The following is a 26322-nucleotide window of genomic DNA, read 5'->3' as shown; positions in this document are numbered from 1 at the left end:
AAAACATGTTGTTAAACAATTTAAGCTGAGATTGATCAAAGATACAAATAAATTCATTTTCATAATAGTTAAGTAAAGGACAAATATAATTCAAGAAACTTATTAATTATTTTAAACGGCTCTCACTATAGTTATGCAACCATACAATCTTAAGGGCCGCAACAGAAACGACCCAGGTGGGATTTGAACCCACAACCCCCAGCTCCGGAGGCTGATGCCTTATCCATTAGGCCACTGGGCCAATACATAGGATTCATTGTGAAAAAAAAAAAAAGCAATGGAAACATTACAAAAACATTAATGGAAATTAAAACTGTTTATGCTTTTAATGGAAGATGTCATGTTCATAGCATTTGCTTCTAATATAAATATCTTGTCACAAAATACAATTTGGATAATCAAGAAATATTATGCAAATTAGAATTCTTTTACATTTTGTTAAATTTTATAATTTATTTTAAAAATGCCCTAGGACATATATCATTTCAATAACCTGTCAGTCAATAAAGGAATTAGTGCATCAAAAAAAGCATGTCATTTTCACATGGTTTACTTATTATTTGACATTAATGATGAAATAAATTATATTAAATTATGTAAGACAAAAATGTATACCTATTTTTTTTTTCTCACAAGAGACCTATCTTCCTGGACTAGGAAACACCTGTCATGGCTAGGCAGGATTAAAACTATTAAAATGAATGTGTTTCCACGCCTGTTATATATCATGCAAACCCTCCCTATCCAATTACCCAACGCTTATACATCACAAATGCAGCGGCTATTCGGTTCGTTTATTTGGAATAGACGCCCCCCTAGGATAAACAAACTTACTATGACACGCTCTACAGCTCAGGGAGGCTTAGGCGTTCCTGATATAGATTCCTATCATAGATCCATATTTCTCCAAAGAATTCTTGATTGGAGAATACACAAAAATCACAAGAGATGGATTCTGCTGGAGGAAAACCTGAGCCCCGGTACTGACTTGCCTTCTGTGTGTTGGCACCCAAACTCCCAAGTGTTGAGCAGACAGATAGAAAACCCAATCACCCGAGAGACTCTTAAAATATGGGTCACCTCTAATATAGTGAATCCGTACATTTCTTCATGCCCAGGCCCTCTAACATCACTTTTACACAATAGTGAGTTTTCCCTACTATCATTGACTAAATCCATTGAAACACAGGTTGGTAGTTACGAGGTCCCAGTAATGCAAATCATAAATAATGAACAATTATACACTCGAGGGCAACTGGTCGATAGGGGACATGACTGGGCTACTAACTGGTTCTCTTATAGGAGAGTACATCACTACATCACAACACATCACCAACACGCAAATTTGGTACGCTCCCTAACAAACTTGGAACAGCTATATGCATCCTCACCTCCAATCAAACATAGTCTCTCACGCATTTATAATATTATTACTCAAGTGCCCCCAGGCAATTTGCCGCGCTCTATTGAAATGTGGGAGAAAGAGTTAGGGATAATTATTACCCCCCAGACCGCAACTAGCATTTTTCCAGAACACTAAATCTGCCCTAGGACATGTATCATTTCGATAACCTGTCAGTCAATAAAGGAATTAGTGCATCAAAAAAAGCATGTCATTTTCATGTTTTACTTATTATTTGACATAATTGATTAAATAAATTATATTACATTTGTAAGACAAAAATGTATACCTATTTTTTCTCTTTATATTGTTTATAAGAATGCTGAGTATTCTAATAAGTTTGATATATACGTGGATTTTTCCACCCTTACTCATGTCAAATTGTAAGTATTTACTGCCTTGCCGTAATTTACTATGTTTATTAATACAAATATTATTTAATACAGTTTACATTTTGTATGAGAACTAGATTATTTTTAAACCATATTTTTTAATTCCTAATGCCCTAACTAATGCCCTCTAGTGGTGAAAAACTATCAAAATGCATTTAGATTAGAGGCGGCCTTCAAGGTCTAAGAAATTAGCATATCAATCTCCTAGGTTTAGCTTTCAACTAAGAATACCAAGAGAGCAAAGCAAAATTGGTGATAAAAGTAAATTGGAAAGTTGTTTAAAATTACATGCCCTATTTGAAACATGAAAGTTTTTTTGGACTTGACTGTCCCTTTAAGGGCTGCAACAGAAACGACCCAGGTGGGACTTGAACCCACAATCCCCAGCTTCGGAGGCTGATGCCTTATCTATTAGGGCCAATACATATGAATCATTGTGAAAAAAGCAATGGAAACATTAAAAAAAGATTAATGGAAATTAAAACTGTTTATGCTTTTAATGGAAGATGTCATGTTCATATAAACGTGGATTTTTTCACCCTTATTCATGTCAAATTGTGTGTATATACACTGTATTTACTGCCTTGCCGTAATCTACTATGTTTATTAATTCAAGGATTATTTAATACAGCTTACATTTTGAATGAGAACTATATTATTTTTAAACCATATTTTTTCATTCCTTTGTGCAGAATTAAAAAATATAAATGAATATTGAATTACTAAGTTCTTTTTAGTCAATTGCATATGACTGAGGACAGTCATTTTCCATCTATTAGTTGTTATCTAGAAAAAAGTCAAAAGAAGTATTTTTGGCTTATTTTTGTAAAACCAAAATGTATACCTATTTTTTCTCTTTGTATTGTTTATCTGATTGCTGAGTATTCGAATTAATTTGATACATATGTGGATTTTTTCACCATTATTGACGTCAAATTGTATGTACATACTTATGCATATGTTCACTTAAATGTTAAGATATTGCCGTGTCTTCTAAGAGAAGTATAAAGCTGCCTTGTCGTAATTTACATTGTTTATAACTACAAGGATTATTTAATACATTTTACGGTTTGTATGAAAACTAGATTCTTTTTAAACCATATTGTTTCTGTTGTTTGTGTAGAATTAAATATTTTTTAAAAATGTAATTAGATAAATATTTAATTACAAAGTTCTTTTAAGTTTTTTACACACAACAGAGGATAATGATTTACATCTGTTGTTATGTAGAATAAAAAGTCAAAACAAAGATGGACCTTTACAACGTCTTATAGCATTATATTTAATTAAAAAAACCATGTTGTTAAACAATTTAAGCTGAGATTGATCAAAGATACAAATAAATTCATTTTCATAATAGTTAAGTAAAGGCCATAAATAATTCAAGAAACTTCTTAATTATTTTAAACGGCTCTCACTATAGTTATGCAACCATACAATCTTAAGGGCCGCAACAGAAACGACCCAGGTGGGATTTGAACCCACAATCCCCAGCTCCGGAGGCTGATGCCTTATCCATTAGGCCACTGGGCCAATACATATCATTCATTGTGAAAAAAAAAAAGCAATGGAAACATTACAAAAACATTAATCGGGACATGACTGGGCTACTAACTGGTTCTCTTATAGGAGAGTACATCACTACATCACAACACATCACCAACACGCAAATTTGGTACGCTCCCTAACAAACTTGGAACAGCTATATGCATCCTCACCTCCAATCAAACATAGTCTCTCACGCATTTATAATATTATTACTCAAGTGCCCCCAGGCAATTTGCCGTGCTCTATTGAAATGTGGGAGAAAGAGTTAGGGATAATTATTACCCCCCAGACCGCAACTAGCATTTTTCCACAACACTAAATCTGCCCTAGGACATGTATCATTTCGATAACCTGTCAGTCAATAAAGGAATTAGTGCATCAAAAAAAGCATGTCATTTTCATGTTTTACTTATTATTTGACATAATTGATTAAATAAATTATATTACATTTGTAAGACAAAAATGTATACCTATTTTTTCTCTTTATATTGTTTATAAGAATGCTGAGTATTCTAATAAGTTTGATATATACGTGGATTTTTCCACCCTTATTCATGTCAAATTGTAAGTATTTACTGCCTTGCCGTAATTTACTATGTTTATTAATACAATTATTATTTAATACTGTTTACATTTTGTATGAGAACTAGATTATTTTTAAACCATATTTTTTAATTCCTAATGCCCTAACTAATGCCCTCTAGTGGTGAAAAACTATCAAAATGCATTTAGATTAGAGGCGGCCTTCAAGGTCTAAGAAATTAGCATATCAATCTCCTAGGTTTAGCTTTCAACTAAGAATACCAAGAGAGCAAAGCAAAATTGGTGATAAAAGTAAATTGGAAAGTTGTTTAAAATTACATGCCCTATTTGAAACATGAAAGTTTTTTATGGACTTGACTGTCCCTTTAAGGGCTGCAACAGAAACGACCCAGGTGGGACTTGAACCCACAATCCCCAGCTCCGGAGGCTGATGCCTTATCCATTAGGCCACTGGGCCAATACATATCATTCAATGTGAAAAAAGCAATGGAAACATTACAAAAACATTAATGGAAATTAAAACTGTTTATGCTTTTAATGGAAGATGTCATGTTCATAGCATTTGCTTTTAATATAAATATCTTGTCACAAAATACAATTTGGATAATCAAGAAATATTATGCAAATTAGAATTCTTTTACATTTTGTTAAATTTTATAATTTATTTTAAAAATGCCCTAGGACATATATCATTTCAATAACCTGTCAGTCAATAAAGGAATTAGTGCATCAAAAAAAGCATGTCATTTTCACATGGTTTACTTATTATTTGACATTAATGATGAAATAAATTATATTAAATTTGTAAGACAAAAATGTATACCTATTTTTTCTCTTTATTTTGTTTATGAGAATGCTGAGTATTCTAATAAGTTATATATAAACGTGGATTTTTTCACCCTTATTCATGTCAAATTGTAAGTATATACACTGTATTTACTGCCTTGCCGTAATCTACTATGTTTATTAATTCATGGATTATTTAATACATCTTACATTTTGTATGAGAACTATATTATTTTTAAACCATATTTTTTCATTCCTTTGTGCAGAATTAAAAAATATAAATGAATATTGAATTACTAAGTTCTTTTTAGTCAATTGCATATGACTGAGGACAGTCATTTTCCATCTATTAGTTGTTATCTAGAAAAAAGTCAAAAGAAGTATTTTTGGCTTATTTTTGTAAAACCAAAATGTATACCTATTTTTTCTCTTTTTATTGTTTATCGGATTGCTGAGTATTCTAATTAATTTGATACATATGTGGATTTTTTCACCATTATTGACGTCAAATTGTATGTACATACTTATGCATATGTTCACTTAAATGTTAAGATATTGCCGTATTATTTAATACATTTTACGTTTTGTATGAAAACTAGATTCTTTTTAAACCATATTGTTTCTGTTGTTTGTGCAGAATTAAATATTTTTTAAAAATGTAATTAGATAAATATTTAATTACAAAGTTCTTTTAAGTTTTTTACACACAACAGAGGATAATGATTTACATCTGTTGTTATGTAGAATAAAAAGTCAAAACAAAGATGGACCTTTACTAAGTCTTATAGCATTATATTTAATTAAAAAAAAACATGTTGTTAAACAATTTAAGCTGAGATTGATCAAAGATACAAATAAATTCATTTTCATAATAGTTAAGTAAAGGACAAATATAATTCAAGAAACTTCTTAATTATTTTAAACGGCTCTCACTATAGTTATGCAACCATACAATCTTAAGGGCCGCAACAGAAACGACCCAGGTGGGATTTGAACCCACAACCCCCAGCTCCGGAGGCTGATGCCTTATCCATTAGGCCACTGGGCCAATACATAGGATTCATTGTGAAAAAAAAAGCAATGGAAACATTACAAAAACATTAATGGAAATTAAAACTGTTTATGCTTTTAATGGAAGATGTCATGTTCATAGCATTTGCTTCTAATATAAATATCTTGTCACAAAATACAATTTGGATAATCAAGAAATATTATGCAAATTAGAATTCTTTTACATTTTGTTAAATTTTATAATTTATTTTAAAAATGCCCTAGGACATATATCATTTCAATAACCTGTCAGTCAATAAAGGAATTAGTGCATCAAAAAAAGCATGTCATTTTCACATGGTTTACTTATTATTTGACATTAATGATGAAATAAATTATATTAAATTATGTAAGACAAAAATTTATACCTATTTTTTTTTTCTCACAAGAGACCTATCTTCCTGGACTAGGAAACACCTGTCATGGCTAGGCAGGATTAAAACTATTAAAATGAATGCGTTTCCACGCCTGTTATATATCATGCAAACCCTCCCTATCCAATTACCCAACGCTTATACATCACAAATGCAGCGGCTATTCGGTTCGTTTATTTGGAATAGACGCCCCCCTAGGATAAACAAACTTACTATGACACGCTCTACAGCTCAGGGAGGCTTAGGCGTTCCTGATATAGATTCCTATCATAGATCCATATTTCTCCAAAGAATTCTTGATTGGAGAATACACAAAAATCACAAGAGATGGATTCTGCTGGAGGAAAACCTGAGCCCCGGTACTGACTTGCCTTCTGTGTGTTGGCACCCAAACTCCCAAGTGTTGAGCAGACAGATAGAAAACCCAATCACCCGAGAGACTCTTAAAATATGGGTCACCTCTAATATAGTGAATCCGTACATTTCTTCATGCCCAGGCCCTCTAACATCACTTTTACACAATAGCGAGTTTTCCCTACTATCATTGACTAAATCCATTGAAACACAGGTTGGTAGTTACGAGGTCCCAGTAATGCAAATCATAAATAATGAACAATTATACACTCGAGGGCAACTGGTCGATAGGGGACATGACTGGGCTACTAACTGGTTCTCTTATAGGAGAGTACATCACTACATCACAACACATCACCAACACGCAAATTTGGTACGCTCCCTAACAAACTTGGAACAGCTATATGCATCCTCACCTCCAATCAAACATAGTCTCTCACGCATTTATAATATTATTACTCAAGTGCCCCCAGGCAATTTGCCGCGCTCTATTGAAATGTGGGAGAAAGAGTTAGGGATAATTATTACCCCCCAGACCGCAACTAGCATTTTTCCAGAACACTAAATCTGCCCTAGGACATGTATCATTTCGATAACCTGTCAGTCAATAAAGGAATTAGTGCATCAAAAAAAGCATGTCATTTTCATGTTTTACTTATTATTTGACATAATTGATTAAATAAATTATATTACATTTGTAAGACAAAAATGTATACCTATTTTTTCTCTTTATATTGTTTATAAGAATGCTGAGTATTCTAATAAGTTTGATATATACGTGGATTTTTCCACCCTTACTCATGTCAAATTGTAAGTATTTACTGCCTTGCCGTAATTTACTATGTTTATTAATACAAATATTATTTAATACAGTTTACATTTTGTATGAGAACTAGATTATTTTTAAACCATATTTTTTAATTCCTAATGCCCTAACTAATGCCCTCTAGTGGTGAAAAACTATCAAAATGCATTTAGATTAGAGGCGGCCTTCAAGGTCTAAGAAATTAGCATATCAATCTCCTAGGTTTAGCTTTCAACTAAGAATACCAAGAGAGCAAAGCAAAATTGGTGATAAAAGTAAATTGGAAAGTTGTTTAAAATTACATGCCCTATTTGAAACATGAAAGTTTTTTATGGACTTGACTGTCCCTTTAAGGGCTGCAACAGAAACGACCCAGGTGGGACTTGAACCCACAATCCCCAGCTCCGGAGGCTGATGCCTTATCCATTAGGCCACTGGGCCAATACATATCATTCAATGTGAAAAAAGCAATGGAAACATTACAAAAACATTAATGGAAATTAAAACTGTTTATGCTTTTAATGGAAGATGTCATGTTCATAGCATTTGCTTTTAATATAAATATCTTGTCACAAAATACAATTTGGATAATCAAGAAATATTATGCAAATTAGAATTCTTTTACATTTTGTTAAATTTTATAATTTATTTTAAAAATGCCCTAGGACATATATCATTTTAATAACCTGTCAGTCAATAAAGGAATTAGTGCATCAAAAAAAGCATGTCATTTTCACATGGTTTACTTATTATTTGACATTAATGATGAAATAAATTATATTAAATTTGTAAGACAAAAATGTATACCTATTTTTTCTCTTTATTTTGTTTATGAGAATGCTGAGTATTCTAATAAGTTATATATAAACGTGGATTTTTTCACCCTTATTCATGTCAAATTGTAAGTATATACACTGTATTTACTGCCTTGCCGTAATCTACTATGTTTATTAATTCATGGATTATTTAATACATCTTACATTTTGTATGAGAACTATATTATTTTTAAACCATATTTTTTCATTCCTTTGTGCAGAATTAAAAAATATAAATGAATATTGAATTACTAAGTTCTTTTTAGTCAATTGCATATGACTGAGGACAGTCATTTTCCATCTATTAGTTGTTATCTAGAAAAAAGTCAAAAGAAGTATTTTTGGCTTATTTTTGTAAAACCAAAATGTATACCTATTTTTTCTCTTTTTATTGTTTATCGGATTGCTGAGTATTCTAATTAATTTGATACATATGTGGATTTTTTCACCATTATTGACGTCAAATTGTATGTACATACTTATGCATATGTTCACTTAAATGTTAAGATATTGCCGTATTATTTAATACATTTTACGTTTTGTATGAAAACTAGATTCTTTTTAAACCATATTGTTTCTGTTGTTTGTGCAGAATTAAATATTTTTTAAAAATGTAATTAGATAAATATTTAATTACAAAGTTCTTTTAAGTTTTTTACACACAACAGAGGATAATGATTTACATCTGTTGTTATGTAGAATAAAAAGTCAAAACAAAGATGGACCTTTACTAAGTCTTATAGCATTATATTTAATTAAAAAAAAACATGTTGTTAAACAATTTAAGCTGAGATTGATCAAAGATACAAATAAATTCATTTTCATAATAGTTAAGTAAAGGACAAATATAATTCAAGAAACTTCTTAATTATTTTAAACGGCTCTCACTATAGTTATGCAACCATACAATCTTAAGGGCCGCAACAGAAACGACCCAGGTGGGATTTGAACCCACAACCCCCAGCTCCGGAGGCTGATGCCTTATCCATTAGGCCACTGGGCCAATACATAGGATTCATTGTGAAAAAAAAAGCAATGGAAACATTACAAAAACATTAATGGAAATTAAAACTGTTTATGCTTTTAATGGAAGATGTCATGTTCATAGCATTTGCTTCTAATATAAATATCTTGTCACAAAATACAATTTGGATAATCAAGAAATATTATGCAAATTAGAATTCTTTTACATTTTGTTAAATTTTATAATTTATTTTAAAAATGCCCTAGGACATATATCATTTCAATAACCTGTCAGTCAATAAAGGAATTAGTGCATCAAAAAAAGCATGTCATTTTCACATGGTTTACTTATTATTTGACATTAATGATGAAATAAATTATATTAAATTATGTAAGACAAAAATGTATACCTATTTTTTTTTTCTCACAAGAGACCTATCTTCCTGGACTAGGAAACACCTGTCATGGCTAGGCAGGATTAAAACTATTAAAATGAATGTGTTTCCACGCCTGTTATATATCATGCAAACCCTCCCTATCCAATTACCCAACGCTTATACATCACAAATGCAGCGGCTATTCGGTTCGTTTATTTGGAATAGACGCCCCCCTAGGATAAACAAACTTACTATGACACGCTCTACAGCTCAGGGAGGCTTAGGCGTTCCTGATATAGATTCCTATCATAGATCCATATTTCTCCAAAGAATTCTTGATTGGAGAATACACAAAAATCACAAGAGATGGATTCTGCTGGAGGAAAACCTGAGCCCCGGTACTGACTTGCCTTCTGTGTGTTGGCACCCAAACTCCCAAGTGTTGAGCAGACAGATAGAAAACCCAATCACCCGAGAGACTCTTAAAATATGGGTCACCTCTAATATAGTGAATCCGTACATTTCTTCATGCCCAGGCCCTCTAACATCACTTTTACACAATAGCGAGTTTTCCCTACTATCATTGACTAAATCCATTGAAACACAGGTTGGTAGTTACGAGGTCCCAGTAATGCAAATCATAAATAATGAACAATTATACACTCGAGGGCAACTGGTCGATAGGGGACATGACTGGGCTACTAACTGGTTCTCTTATAGGAGAGTACATCACTACATCACAACACATCACCAACACGCAAATTTGGTACGCTCCCTAACAAACTTGGAACAGCTATATGCATCCTCACCTCCAATCAAACATAGTCTCTCACGCATTTATAATATTATTACTCAAGTGCCCCCAGGCAATTTGCCGCGCTCTATTGAAATGTGGGAGAAAGAGTTAGGGATAATTATTACCCCCCAGACCGCAACTAGCATTTTTCCAGAACACTAAATCTGCCCTAGGACATGTATCATTTCGATAACCTGTCAGTCAATAAAGGAATTAGTGCATCAAAAAAAGCATGTCATTTTCATGTTTTACTTATTATTTGACATAATTGATTAAATAAATTATATTACATTTGTAAGACAAAAATGTATACCTATTTTTTCTCTTTATATTGTTTATAAGAATGCTGAGTATTCTAATAAGTTTGATATATACGTGGATTTTTCCACCCTTACTCATGTCAAATTGTAAGTATTTACTGCCTTGCCGTAATTTACTATGTTTATTAATACAAATATTATTTAATACAGTTTACATTTTGTATGAGAACTAGATTATTTTTAAACCATATTTTTTAATTCCTAATGCCCTAACTAATGCCCTCTAGTGGTGAAAAACTATCAAAATGCATTTAGATTAGAGGCGGCCTTCAAGGTCTAAGAAATTAGCATATCAATCTCCTAGGTTTAGCTTTCAACTAAGAATACCAAGAGAGCAAAGCAAAATTGGTGATAAAAGTAAATTGGAAAGTTGTTTAAAATTACATGCCCTATTTGAAACATGAAAGTTTTTTATGGACTTGACTGTCCCTTTAAGGGCTGCAACAGAAACGACCCAGGTGGGACTTGAACCCACAATCCCCAGCTCCGGAGGCTGATGCCTTATCCATTAGGCCACTGGGCCAATACATATCATTCAATGTGAAAAAAGCAATGGAAACATTACAAAAACATTAATGGAAATTAAAACTGTTTATGCTTTTAATGGAAGATGTCATGTTCATAGCATTTGCTTTTAATATAAATATCTTGTCACAAAATACAATTTGGATAATCAAGAAATATTATGCAAATTAGAATTCTTTTACATTTTGTTAAATTTTATAATTTATTTTAAAAATGCCCTAGGACATATATCATTTTAATAACCTGTCAGTCAATAAAGGAATTAGTGCATCAAAAAAAGCATGTCATTTTCACATGGTTTACTTATTATTTGACATTAATGATGAAATAAATTATATTAAATTTGTAAGACAAAAATGTATACCTATTTTTTCTCTTTATTTTGTTTATGAGAATGCTGAGTATTCTAATAAGTTATATATAAACGTGGATTTTTTCACCCTTATTCATGTCAAATTGTAAGTATATACACTGTATTTACTGCCTTGCCGTAATCTACTATGTTTATTAATTCATGGATTATTTAATACATCTTACATTTTGTATGAGAACTATATTATTTTTAAACCATATTTTTTCATTCCTTTGTGCAGAATTAAAAAATATAAATGAATATTGAATTACTAAGTTCTTTTTAGTCAATTGCATATGACTGAGGACAGTCATTTTCCATCTATTAGTTGTTATCTAGAAAAAAGTCAAAAGAAGTATTTTTGGCTTATTTTTGTAAAACCAAAATGTATACCTATTTTTTCTCTTTGTATTGTTTATCGGATTGCTGAGTATTCGAATTAATTTGATACATATGTGGATTTTTTCACCATTATTGACGTCAAATTGTATGTACACACTTATGCATATGTTCACTTAACCCTTTAAGGACACAGCTTTCAGTTTGCTCAATTGTTTTATGACGGAAAAATTCTGTCATATGTCCTTAAGAGGTTAAATGTTAAGATATTGCCGTATTATTTAATACATTTTACGTTTTGTATGAAAACTAGATTCTTTTTAAACCATATTGTTTCTGTTGTTTGTGCAGAATTAAATATTTTTTAAAAATGTAATTAGATAAATATTTAATTACAAAGTTCTTTTAAGTCTTTTACACACAACAGAGGATAATGATTTACATCTGTTGTTATGTAGAATAAAAAGTCAAAACAAAGATGGACCTTTACTACGTCTTATAGCATTATATTTAATTTAAAAAAACGATGTTGTTAAACAATTTAAGCTGAGATTGATCAAAGCTACAAATAAATTCATTTTCATAATAGTTAAGTAAAGGCCATAGATAATTCAAGAAACTTCTTAATTATTTTAAATGGCTCTCACTATAGTTATGCAACCATACAATCTTAAGGGCTGCAACATAAAACAACTCAGGTGGGACTTGAACCCACAACCACCAGCTCCGGAGGCCGATGCCTTATCCATTAGGCCACTACATATAATTAAATTTAAAACAAGCAATGGAAACATTATAAAAATAATAATGGAAATTAAAACTGTTTATGCTTTTTTAATGGAAGATGTCATGTTCATAGCATTTGCTTGTAATACAAATATCTTGTCTCACAAAAAACAATTTTGGATATTAAAGAAAGATTATGCAAATTAGAATTTTTTTACATTTTGTTAAAGACAATAATTTATTTTTAAAATGCCCTAGGACATGTCATTTTCATGTTTTACTTATTATTTGACATAATTGATGAAATAAATTATATTAAATTTGTAAGACAAAAATGTATACCTATTTTTTCTCTTTATATTGTTTATAAGAATGCTGAGTATTCTAATAAGTTTGATATATACGTGGATTTTTCCACCCTTATTCATGTCAAATTGTAAGTATATACTGTACTTACTGCCTTGCCGTAATTTACTATGTTTAGTAATACATTTTGTATGAGAACTAGATTATTTTTAAACCATATTTTTTAATTACTTTGTGCAGAATTAAAAAATATAGATGAATATTTAATTACCAAGTTTTTTTTAGTCCTTTACAAATGACGAAGGACAATCATTTTTCGTCTATTAGTAGTGATGTCGCGAACCTAAAAAATTCGGTTCGCGAATGGCAGACTCCAACTTCCGCTACTGTTCATGAACAGGCGAACCGGGCGAACCGCAATTGACTTCAATGGGCAGGCGAATTTTAAAACCCACAGGGACTCTTTCTGGCCACAATAGTGATGGAAAAGTTGTTTCAAGGGGACTAACACCTGGACTGTGGCATGCCGGAGGGGGATCCATGGCAAAACTCCCACGGAAAATTACATAGTTGATGCAGAGTCTGTTTTTAAGCCATAAAGGGCATAAATCACCTAACATTCCAAAATTGTTTGGAATAACATTCTTTAAAACATCAGGTATGATGTTGTATCGATCAGGTAGTGTAAGGGTTACGCCCGCTTCACAGTGACAGACCAAACTCCCCGTTTAACGCACCACAAACAACCGCGAGATCGATAGATTTGATAGATAGATACATAGATTACATAGATCAATAGATGCAATATACATTTGATAGATACCAATTACATAGATCAAAAGATGCAATATACATTAGATAGATACGAATTACATAGATCAAAAGATGCAATTTACATTTGATAGATACGAATTACATAGATCAAAAGATGCAATATACATTTGATAGATACGAATTACATGGATCAAAAGATACAATATACATTTGATAGATACGAATTACATCAATAGATGCAATATACATTTGATAGATACTAATTACTTAGATCAATAGATGCAATATACATTTGATAGATACGAATTGCATAGATCAATAGATGCAATATACATTTGATAGATACGAATTACATAGATCAAAAGATGCAATATACATTTGATAGATACGAATTACATAGATCAAAAGATGCAATTTACATTTGATAGATACAAATTACATAGATCAAAAGATGCAATATACATTTGATAGATACGAATTCCATAGATCAATAGATGCAATATACATTTGATAGATACGAATTGCATAGATCAATAGATGCAATATACATTTGATAGATACGATTGATAGTTAGATAGATTTGATAGATAAATAGCTAATTTGAAAGATATATAATTTCCCAGACAGAGAATTACAAAGATGTGTGGTCTGTGACCCATGGTAAGGTTACTTCCTTTTGCACAATCGAGTATACCAGTTGCAGAGGTTCTGACCCTGTATTCTGGCTGCACCTCTCCCTGCAAGAGAGATCTGTTACAGAGTCTGTGGGCCTGTATGCAAAGAGCTGGCCTGCCTGAAAGGAGCAGCAAGGCAGATCAAAAGATGCAATATACATTTGATAGATACGAATTACATAGATCAAAAGATGCAATATACATTTGATAGATATGAATTACATAGATCAAAAGATGCAATATACTTTTGATAGATACGAATTACATGGATCAAAAGATGCAATATACATTTGATAGATACGAATAACATAGATCAAAAGATGCAATATACATTTGATAGATACGAATTACAGAGATCAATAGATGCAATATATATTTGATAGATACGATTGATAGTTAGATAGATTAGATAGATACATAGATAGATTTGATAGATATATAATTTCAATGACAGAGTATAACAATAAGACATGCGGTCTGTGACCCATGGTAAGGTTATTTCCTTTTGCACAATCAAGTATACCAGTTGCAGAGGTTCTGACCCTACATTCTGGCTGCACCTCTCCCTGCAAGAGAGATCTGTTACAGAGTCTGTGGGCCTGTTTGCAAAGAGCTGGCCTGCCTGAAAGGAGCAGCAAGGCAGATCAAAAGATGCAATATACATTTGATAGATACGAATTACATAGATGAAAAGATGCAATATACATTTGATAGATACGAATTACATAGATCAAAAGATGCAATATACATTTGATAGATACGAATTACAGAAATCAATAGATGCAATATATATTTGATAGATACGATTGATAGTTAGATAGATTAGATAGATAAATAGATAGATTTGATAGATATATAATTTCAATGACAGAGTATAACAATAAGACATGCCGTCTGTGACCCATGGTAAGGTTACTTCCTTTTGCACAATCAAGTATACCAGTTGCAGAGGTTCTGACCCTGCATTCTGGCTGCACCTCTCCCTGCAAGAGAGATCTGTTACAGAGTCTGTGGGCCTGTATGCAAAGAGCTGGCCTGCCTGAAAGGAGCAGCAAGGCAGATCAAAAGATGCAATATACATTTGATAGATAAGAATTGCATAGATCAAAAGATGCAATATACATTTGATAGATACGAATTACATGGATCAAAAGATGCAATATACATTTATAGATACGAATAACATACATCAAAAGATGCAATATACAATACATTTGATAGATACGAATTACATGGATCAAAAGATGCAATATACATTTGATAGATACAAATTACAGAGATCAAAAGATGCAATATACATTTGATAGATACGAGTTCCATAGATCAATAGATGCAATATACATTTGATAGATACGAATTGCATAGATTAATAGATGCAATATACATTTGATAGATACGATTGATAGTTAGATAGATTTGATAGATAAATAGCTAATTTGAAAGATATATAATTTCCCAGACAGAGAATTACAAAGACGTGCGGTCTGCGACTCATGGTAAGGTTACTTCCTTTTGCACAATCGAGTACAGGTTGGGGTCCGGGATTGCCTTTTTGTGCTGTTTGATTCTTTCAGTTATACCAGTTGCAGAGGTTCTGACCCTGCATTCTGGCTGCACCTCTCCCTGCAAGAGAGATCTGTTACAGAGTCTGTGGGCCTGTATGCAAAGAGCTGGCCTGCCTGAAAGGAGCAGCAAGGCAGAGGGATCGATTCCTGCCTATAAGAAACCAGAGGGCACGCTACCTGCTGGAAGTGTGCAGTGAGGCAGAGGGATCTATTCCTGCCTAGAACCAGACAGGCAGAGGGGAAGCTACCTGCCTGGGAGCCCACTGAGACCAGCCCAGCTGGGGGAGATACAAACGCTGGCTTGACCCCGGTTTCAGCCACGATAGCCCTGGTCCCACTATTTGGAGGCAGAGGGATATATTCCTGACAAGAAGCAGCCTGGCAGTGGGATTTATTCCTGCCTAGAAGCAGACAGGCAGAGGGGACGATACCTGACAAGAAAGAGCTGCAGGGCAGAGAGGACGCTACCTGACTGGGAGTCCACTGGGGGAGATACACCCGCTGGCTTGACCCCGGTCTCAGCAACTATATCTCTGGTCCCACTATCCGGTGGCCACCCCTGGGTTTGGACAGAGGAAGGGAGACCCCCTAGTGGAGTACCGCTACATCCGGGAGATGGAAAACGATGTTTGGACACCCAGTACAGGTCATTCTCCTTCAGCCTTTTTATATGAGTGTCCCCGACCCTCAACAGGCACAACAGCATGAAAGACCACATATGCCATCCTTTTGCACAATAGAGTACAGGTATGGGATCGATTTTAGGAACCCGGAGATAATTTTTAGGAACCGGGAGATGGAAAAAGATGCTTGGACACCCAGTACAGGTCGTTCTCCTTCAGCCTTTTTATACGAGGGTCCCCGACCCTCAACAGGCACAACAGTATGAAATACCACATATGCCATCCTTTTGCACAATAGCGTACAGGTATGGCATCGATTTTAGGAACCCGGAGATAATTTTTAGGAACCGGGAGATGGAAAAGATGCTTGGACACCCAGTACAGGTCGTTCTCCTTCAGCCTTTTTATACGAGGGTCCCCGACCCTCAACAGGCACAACAGCATAAAACACCACATATGCCATCCTTTTGCACAATAGAGTACAGGTATGGCATCGATTTTAGGAACCGGGAGTTGGAAAAAGATGCTTGGACAACCAGTACAGGTCGTTCTCCTTCAGCCTTTTTAGACGAGGGTCCCCGACCCTCAACAGACACAACAGCATGAAATACCACATATGCCATCCTTTTGCACAATAGAGTACAGGTATGGCATCGATTTTAGGAACCCGGAGATAATATTTAGGAACCGGGAGATGGAAAAAGATGCTTGGACACCCAGTACAGGTCGTTCTCCTTCAGCCTTTTTTTTTTTATTAATTTTTATTGAGGAAATTCAATATAAACATCACAGTGTATAGTACATTGTAAATAAATTACAATAGGAACATCTCTAGTAAGGCAGTACATACCTGTTAAGACATATGAGTGCATAAAGTATATTTTCACAAACAATCTATCCAGATAAAATAGAAATTCAAATAAGGATAAGGTTATATTATAGAATGTATATTGGTCTCACAAGCTAAGCCTAGGTCAATAGTATATCCTGCTAGCACTCATAGCGCCCATATCTTTCCTCAGTTTTTTCTTTTATAGGAAGGGGAATATTATGTGCCGCTTTTTCATATTAAACATCTAATAGTGGATAGGAAAATGCAATGGAATCTGTGTTCCTTAGTTTACATTGGTAAACAGGGCCTAGGGGAAAACCCCTAGGGGGGGAATACGGAGCCAATCCAAATATAGAGTAAAATAAGTCAAATATTACCCTCTCGTAGCATATAAATAACGTGCCTTTTCAACTATATACAAGTAACAGTTAGGCAATTAGAAATAAACCTTCTCCCAGTTATAGCGCAGAACAGCTGAGGTACACTACATGTTATATAAGTGTAGTTGAGCTCACATGTGAGTCCGGATTAAAGATAAGCTCCCAGATATCTCAGGATAGTCTAAAACTGGGAAATACCCCATTCAGTTTAAGAGTGAGGAATACTATGAATTTAAAAAACAGGGGGCTATATGTAACCACTGTAGGTATTAAGAGAAATACCAATACTATAGGGTTGAAAATTGCAAATAAACATGGGTAGACCATCCCGGCCGCAGACAGCCCACCCCTTTCAATACATAATACAAGTAGAACCCAAATGTATAATGTAGTAACAATAGATTACTTCATACGGGACTAGGTATATACATGCTGCACATCCATATAAGCAATTAAGAAACTCTGAATGTATATAGTAATCCTCAGTGAGAGGCAATACGAGCTGTGCAGGAATATTCATCAGTATAGCTCCGGCCCGGGGGCATGGGCCCTATACCCCAGAGCCTAGAGTAAGAAAGTAGCTCCCTTGCGTATCATATACTGGGTAATATATTATATAAGTATGAAATATAATCAACAGTAGTGCTTACATCCGTAGCACCTAACAATAAGTGTATACTATAATTGGACTATGCTATAGTTAGAATTAAAAATGGTTGCAAAATACTACTATAAGGAGAGACCTTTGGTGTGTGGTATAAATCTTCACTATTTCCTTATGTATTACAGTAAATATTGTCCCTCTATATCTCCCTGTCTCAGTCGCCCACAGTGCGACACAATAATAACCAATAGAATATTTGAGGCAGGCCCTAGCTCTGAAGTTATTCAAACAATGCGTGTTTCTCCAGCATTAAAAGTATAGCATACACTTGTAATACACAAACATAGGAGGGGATAGGTACAAGGTACAAACCCCCCCCCCCCCCATACCTGTATAGATATCTTAAACAACTTAACTCTAAATAGCTTAGTAAAGCACACAGAATTACATAGCTTTATAAAAGGAAAAGTAAGTCTCTGAACAGCAAACCACAATATAAAATGATAGTGTCCAGCATATTACGCAGTGTCTCTGGACTCAGATCCTACTAAAAATATCTTTATCCTGCTTCAAAGTAATTCAAGCTCACACCAGAGCCAGTTATGAGGCTTCGGGACTCAAGGAGATTCACATCCCTAGGCGGTCTCTGCACCCCAAGTGAGCTCCAATAGAGTAGCCTATAGGCAAGGGCTGTATGTGATCTTTGTTCCCATATACACATTCCACTCCTCTGAGGTATATCTGCCATTGACGTTACCCTTAAGATTTTAAATAATACTTCCAATTGCAAATCATATGGCTTATTGATAGTGTTCAGTTCCTTGCTATCATCTGGCATGTTGATCCTCCAACCCTCTTTTGTATTGCTTCGCGGTAGAGCAAGTGCCGGCATTGTTAGTAAATCTTCTTTACCGTTACACTGTGCTATCTGAACAGTTTGGGTACCTGAAGAGGTGGTGTGGGTAGCGGATAAGCTGAAGGCCTCACCTATTACATCTAGAAGTGCCGCCCTGCAAGAATCCAACACCTCGACGATCCGACTCAAAACAAACTCCGCCATACCTGCATACAATCAAAATTGGTCTTGGAGATATTGCAGCTAAAATCTAGAAACGGAAGACTCTGCAGTCATGTCAAAGTGAATTAGACGTTGTTTAGAGGCTGTTCAGATCCTCGTGCATTAAGTAAAGATGGGAGGTCGGCTTTCGCGGGCTATTATGCGGTCCTGAATCAGGTCTGCAGCTGTAGCTATAAGAAGCTATATGGGACTCCACACGCTGTTCTTTTATCCCTAATGTGCCCGTAGAGTTAGATGGTGTTGGCAGCTTGCATAAGGAGTGTCCCAGTAGATCCGTCTATCAGCCTTGTAAAATCGTCAGTCTGATCAGAGCTCCTTCTGTCACTATCAAGAGCGGTGCGATTCTGCAGAAATGACTGATTATGTGCTGTAATTAGGCTTTTGTGTGGAACTAGGGTAATTAAAGAGATATTTTTAGCCAACTAGAGCTCTATATAAAGTTATTTAGCTAATATATAGTGGGAGCTCCGCTCCTCTGCGTCCAGTCAGCTCCATAGTTGGCTCCGCCCCCCCTCCTTCAGCCTTTTTATACGAGGGTCACCGACCCTCAACAGGCACAACAGCATGAAATACCAAATATGCCATCCTTTTGCACAATCGAGTATAGGTATGGCATCGATTTTAGGAACCCGGAGATAATTTTTAGGAACCGGGAGATGGAAAAAGATGCTTGGACACCCAGTACAGGTCGTTCTCCTTCAGCCTTTTTATACGAGGGTCCCCGACCCTCAACAGGCACAACAGCATGAAACACCACATATGCCATCCTTTTGCACAATCTAGTACAGGTATGGCATCGATTTTAGGAACCGGGAGATGGAAAAAGATGCTTGGACAACCAGTACAGGTCGTTCTCCTTCAGCCTTTTTAGACGAGGGTCCCCGACCCTCAACAGACACAACAGCATGAAATACCACATATGCCATCCTTTTGCACAATCGAGTACAGGTATGGCATCGATTTTAGGAACCCGGAGATAATTTTTAGGAACTGGGAGATGGAAAAAGATGCTTGGACACCCAGTACAGGTCGTTCTCCTTAAGCCTTTTTATACGAGGGTCCCCGACCCTCAACAGGCACAACAGCATGAAACACCACATATGCCATCCTTTTGCACAATCGAGTACAGGTATGGCATCGATTTTAGGAACCCGGAGATAATTTTTATTAACCGGGAGATGGAAAAAGATGCTTGGACACCCAGTACAGGTCGTTCTCCTTCAGCCTTTTTATACGAGTGTCCCCGACCCTCAACAGGCACAACAGCATGAAACACCACATATGCCATCCTTTTGCACAATAGAGTACAGGTATGGCATCGATTTTAGGAACCCGGAGCTAATTTTTTGGAACCGGGAGATGGAAAAAGATGCTTGGACACCCAGTACAGGTCGTTCTCCTTCAGCCTTTTTATACGAGTGTCCCCGACCCTTAACAGGCACAACAGCATGAAACACCACATATGCCATCCTTTTGCACAATAGAGTACAGGTATGGCATTGATTTTAGGAACCCGGAGATAATTTTTAGGAACCCGGGAGATGGAAAAAGATGCTTGGACAACCAGTACAGGTCGTTCTCCTTCAGCCTTTTTATACGAGTGTCCCCGACCCTTAACAGGCACAACAGCATGAAACACCACATATGCCATCCTTTTGCACAATAGAGTACAGGTATGGCATCGATTTTAAGAACCCGGAGATAATTTTTAGGAACCCGGGAGATGGAAAAAGATGCTTGGACAACCAGTACAGGTCGTTCTCCTTCAGCCTTTTTATACGAGGGTCCCCGACCCTCAAGAGGCACAACAGCATGAAATACCACATATGCCATCCATTTGCACAATCGAGTACAGGTATGGCATCGATTTTAGGAACCCGGATATAATTTTTAGGAACCGGGAGATGGAAAAAGATGCTTGGACACCCAGTACAGGTCGTTCTCCTTCAGCCTTTTTATACGAGGGTCCCCGACCCTCAACAGGCACAAGCCTCCAGAGTTGGGGATTGTGGGTTCAAGTCCCACCTGGATTGTTTCTGTTGCGGCCTTTAAGATTGAATGATTGCATAACTATAGCGAGAGCCATTTAAAATAATTTTGAAGTTTCTTGAATTATGTATGGCCTTTTGTTTAAAATTACATGCCCTATTTGAAACATGAAAGTTTTTTTTTTTGGACTTGACTGTCCCTTTAAGGGCTGCAACAGAAATGACCCAGGTGGGACTTGAACCCACAATCCCCAGCTCCGGAGGCTGATGCCTTATCCATTAGGCCACTGGGCCAATACATATGACTCATTTTAAAAAAAGCAAAACATTATAAAAAGAATAATGGAAATTAAAACTGTTTATGCTTTTAATGGAAGATGTCATGTTCATAGTATTTGCTTTTAATATAAATATCTTGTCTCACAAAATACAATTTGGATAATCAAGAAAGATTATGCAAATTAGAATTATTTTACATTTTGTTAAATTTTATAATTTATTTTAAAAATGCCCTAGGACATATATCATTTCAATAACCTGTCAGTCGATAAAGGAATTAGTGCATCAAAAAAAGCATGTCATTTTCACATGGTTTACTTATTATTTGACATTAATGATGAAATAAATTATATTAAATTTGTAAGACGGCGTCCTTGACGTCATTCCAGTTCCGGTGGGAGGTGCTAGTGCCGCACGAGGAAGTTGTGTACTGGCGCGGAGAGCTCGAGACAACCTGAAACCCTGCTTCCTAGCCCGTTGTTGTAGGCTGCCTGCCTGCCTAGGGCTCTTGCACTCAGAGCACAGGTGCGGAATAAGCCGAGTGGCTCAGTCGCTGGAGCCAGACACACAGCATAGCTGCTTTTATTTTTGGCTGCTTGCTGGGAGGTCCGCTGCTGGCACCGGTCCAAGCCATTGCTTGCAAAATTTCCTTCGATACAGAGTTGCATGGCGGGGACCTGTCAAGCTAAGCGGCCCTGTTTATGGATCAAGCAGAAGAATTAGCCTCCATGATTCCTTTGGTAACAGGAGCCTGAGCATTGGGAAGAAGCCCCAAGCAACCACCTGGTAAAGATCCCTGGGATATAACAGAGGAGTCACCTGGAAAAGTTCTGCTGTGGTGATATAACTGAGCTCCCTATCTCTCCCGGTGCTACCTGACCTGCAGACTGTAAGTAGAAACCCAGGTCCCTATAACAGAGATTGTTGCTGGGAGGGAGAAATCAGGGGAAAGCAAGAAAAGAACTCCCTGTTATAAATCAAAATAAGGGAAAGGGAAAGGAGACGCTAAGTAAAGAAGAAACCAAGAGAGGAATATCTTTAAAATTAACTACCTGCTGCGCCATATTCACTCTCTGTTTGGCCCACGCCTGAACTATTACTTGGGCCACGGGAAATTAAGCTAGAGGCTATATACTTTTATCTCCCTTGACTACATCTGGATATAGTTTGGTAACGGGAGATATATTGCCCTTGGAGTCCCTAAAGGGTTATCCGTGTCTAAATTATTCCATCAAGCTTTTCCTCTTCTTTGGTACACGTCCTAGAGGTCAAAGCAAAAGGAGAAAAAAAAAGGAGAGAAGGAGAAAAGGGGGAAAAAAGGGGCGCTTATCTGGCCCTTTTATTTATTTATAAAAGAGTACTTTTTTGAGTATTTTTTGAGAAAATAAGTGCTGGACTTTCAAGATTATGCTTGCTGAATATAATTCTCTGAAATGTAAACACTAATCACCTTAAATGAATGATTAACAATTTAGGGATATAGTTTTGAAGTGTTGATATAGAAAAGAGTGGTATGGTCAAACAGAGGATATGTAATGTGGTCATAGAATGTTGTCAAACAGTCTTTCTATGTAAGTTTCTTATACTGATCTACTCATTGTAATGTTGCCATCAGCTTTATAACAGTACCTAACTGTAATTAATTAAGTAAGTAACTTAGATATTACCCCCCCTAGCCCCAAATTTAAGAGGGAGTTGTTTGATGAGCCTCCAGCAGCACACCATGCTATACATCTGAAAGAATGTTGGTAGACAACAATAGTTAAAAGCAAAGTAGAGCTGACGGTATTTTTTAGTCTTACGCTGGGTACATATGTAAAGTGGGATAGGCTTACCCTCTGTAGGTCTTTAAAAGGTATATTGAGCAAATTTAGTAAACTTTGTAAAGTTAAGTAAATTGTTAACGGATTTTTCTAGCAGAATGTCTGATCTACAGGGAAAAAAAAAAAAAAATCTTTTTGTGTAATGTCAGTATCCTATCTCTAAACTCTGCATATTAGTGCATTTGAGCTATACTGTTTTGGTGACACGATTGGTCAGAAAAATTCATGTTTCACTTTTTCTTTTTTATTATTAAGGTCACTTTCACAATTGTAAAATATAAGAAAGGGCGGAGATAAATTGTTTTCACTGCACTAACTGCACTTGACACTGTATTATTGGAACCTAAGGGGTTTTGCCCGCCCCCCTTTTTTTCTGTAATTAGGTTCCCTTCTGTCACCTTTTTTTTTTTTTTTCTTTTTCACACGCATTTTTATTTAAGGCACATGGACAAATACATTTCTAATATTAAAACTAACTCGCCAATCATGCCCCCCAAACAGAAAGACAAAAAGGTACGCACCTCCGACGTGCATACAGATATCGCTAGTGAGTCAATATTGCACAAATTAGATACCCAACCACTAGTCACTCAGATGTCGGATCTGTTTCTGCCGCAATTTGAGTTGTTAAAGACTCAAATGTCAAATATAATGTCAGAACTTAAGCAATTCTCCAATCGACTCGTAGAAGTAGAAAATAGGGTATCAGCAAGTGAGGACATAATATACAAGCAAGAACAAGATATAGAGGAGAATACTAAAACACTGAAAATGTTGCAAACAAAAATATGCAAACTAGAAGATCGCTCGCGGCGAAATAATCTTAAAATAATTGGTCTCCCCGAAAATGGGGATTATTTAGATTTAATTCACTTCTCTAGCACTATGCTTCCCTTGGCTGTTGGAATTTTACAAAAAGATCTACCAATGCCAGTAGAAAGGGCACACAGATTGGGGCCAATTAGGGACAACAAAAGAGATAAGAACTACAATAGACCGGTGATGGTCAGATATCTTAATTACCAGGATAAGATGAACATTTTAAGACTCTATAGAAAGATGGATAATTTATATATTGGTCAAAGTAAAGTATTAATATTTCAAGACTACTCTAGTGAGACTGCTTCTAAAAGAAAAGATTTAGCCCCATACTGTACCAAATTGATTGATGCTGGCTTCAAGGCCAGACTGGTTTATCCGGCCAAAATTGCAGTTGAGGAACAAGATGGTAAATGTATCCTGAGTAACATGTCAGAAGCTAGGGAATTTTGTAAAAACAAGAAAGAAGCCTGATAGAATCCCAGGTATTGATTTCTTAAATTAGAAACACATACGAGTAGTATGAGTTTTTTTGTGTTTTTTCTTCTTTTTCAAATCATTTATTAGCCTGTTGAGGCTAAAATTACTGATTTTTTTGTGTAAAGTCCACATTATTAGTCAGGCCACAGTTCAAAGGGCCTGTGGGCTGCTGCGTGTTTTTTGTGTTCTTAGTATTACTTTTATTTTATTTTTTAATACCCCTTTTTTTTATTATTATTATTTCTTCTCTCCCCCCCTCACCTCCCATCTCCCCCAGTGTCCCCATATGGATAAGATATACGCTTTGCCTTGGTATTTACACTTTTGATATCTTAGTAGAATGTTAGACAAATTTAAATATCTTTCTTGGAACATAGGCGGAGTAACATCTCCTAGCAAAAGGAAAATAATTATCAGGCAACTCGCTAGATATAAACCAGATGTTGTTTGGTTGCAGGAGACACATCTAAAGAAAGCAGAGATGGAGAAATTTAGGTGTAAATGGATAGGAGAGGTTATTGCCTCAGATTGTCACAGGAGGAGGAAGGGGGTTGCGTTCCTCATCAATAAAAATTTACAATACAACATCCAGAACACTCAAATCGATCCGCAAGACAGGTGGATAATTTTACATATAGAGATTGCTGGGGTCCCCTTTGTATTTGTTAATATCTATGGGCCTAATAACGTAGATCAGGCTTTTTGGGATAAAGTCACTATCAAATTATCTCCTGATTTAGATCAGAGGATCATAGTGGCAGGCGATTTTAACCTAACCGCTATGCCTGCTTTGGATAGATTTTCACCTAAGCAGTCTACCCCTCCACCCCAAAAAACTTGTATATTTCGTCAGATTTGTAAAAACCTGAAACTCCATGACATTTGGCGCATCCAACACCCCGATACTAAAACATATACGTGTGAGTCTAAATCTCATAGATCTTTTTCTCGGATAGACTTTTTTTTAATTTCTAGTCCTCTCCTCAAAGTCAGAACTAAGGCTCAGATAAATGAGATCGTGGTTACAGATCACGCTATAATTTCCCTTGAAATTGAACCCCGCCCTCTCTCGGTAGAAGTAACAAATCATTTTTATTTCCCAAAGCAATTAATAAATAATATGCCATTTCAATATTGGCTACGACATAAATGGCAAGAATATAGCTCCGATAACTGTCTTTATTTAGACAAACCAGAAATTTTCTGGGAAGCCGCAAAGGCATTCTTTAGAGGGCAGATTAAAGCCTATATGATTATAGCCAAAAAAAGTATAAAGCACGCGAACTACAGTTAGCAAATACAGTTACAAACACTTATAGAAAATATATAAATACTCCGCTAAAAAAATTATGGGATAAATATAATCTGGCCAGGCAAGACAGGGATCTTTTCTTAAAATCCAAATTGACAAATAAAGAAATGAGAATGAATGCCCTTTACACTGGACACTATGGTAAATCTGCCAAATATCTAGCCAGACTTGATAAGGTCAGAAAAAAGAATAATGTGATTGAGCAGATTGTAGTTGGCGATAAGAATTATACTTCGCTGGCAGACATCAAGAGTGCATTTTTTAATTTCTATCAAAAGATTTATGCAGTGAAAACTATTGATGCAGAGGATAACGCAA

The 26322-nt window shown here is 35.4% G+C and overlaps 8 non-coding genes across 8 annotated transcripts; all 8 read right to left on the bottom strand.

Annotated features, from left to right (window-relative positions):
* Window positions 1-168: 168 nt before the first annotated feature.
* On the bottom strand, window positions 169-241 carry TRNAR-CCG (transfer RNA arginine (anticodon CCG)). Its single transcript has one exon. It is a non-coding gene; the product is annotated as a tRNA-Arg (tRNA).
* A 3013-nt stretch (window positions 242-3254) lies between these two features.
* On the bottom strand, window positions 3255-3327 carry TRNAR-CCG (transfer RNA arginine (anticodon CCG)). Its single transcript has one exon. It is a non-coding gene; the product is annotated as a tRNA-Arg (tRNA).
* A 942-nt stretch (window positions 3328-4269) lies between these two features.
* On the bottom strand, window positions 4270-4342 carry TRNAR-CCG (transfer RNA arginine (anticodon CCG)). The gene has a single exon. It is a non-coding gene; the product is annotated as a tRNA-Arg (tRNA).
* A 1304-nt stretch (window positions 4343-5646) lies between these two features.
* On the bottom strand, window positions 5647-5719 carry TRNAR-CCG (transfer RNA arginine (anticodon CCG)). The gene has a single exon. It is a non-coding gene; the product is annotated as a tRNA-Arg (tRNA).
* A 1903-nt stretch (window positions 5720-7622) lies between these two features.
* Window positions 7623-7695, bottom strand: TRNAR-CCG (transfer RNA arginine (anticodon CCG)). The gene has a single exon. It is a non-coding gene; the product is annotated as a tRNA-Arg (tRNA).
* Window positions 7696-8999: 1304 nt separating this feature from the next.
* Window positions 9000-9072, bottom strand: TRNAR-CCG (transfer RNA arginine (anticodon CCG)). Its single transcript has one exon. It is a non-coding gene; the product is annotated as a tRNA-Arg (tRNA).
* A 1903-nt stretch (window positions 9073-10975) lies between these two features.
* On the bottom strand, window positions 10976-11048 carry TRNAR-CCG (transfer RNA arginine (anticodon CCG)). The gene has a single exon. It is a non-coding gene; the product is annotated as a tRNA-Arg (tRNA).
* Window positions 11049-21512: 10464 nt separating this feature from the next.
* TRNAR-CCG (transfer RNA arginine (anticodon CCG)) lies at window positions 21513-21585 on the bottom strand. The gene has a single exon. It is a non-coding gene; the product is annotated as a tRNA-Arg (tRNA).
* Between the last annotated feature and the right edge of the window lie 4737 nt (window positions 21586-26322).

This window comes from Bombina bombina, chromosome 7, assembly GCF_027579735.1.
Source record: "Bombina bombina isolate aBomBom1 chromosome 7, aBomBom1.pri, whole genome shotgun sequence".
NCBI lineage: Eukaryota > Metazoa > Chordata > Amphibia > Anura > Bombinatoridae > Bombina > Bombina bombina.
The sequence above is the reverse complement of the archived record's forward strand: the minus strand, read 5'-3'. Positions and strand labels throughout refer to the sequence as shown.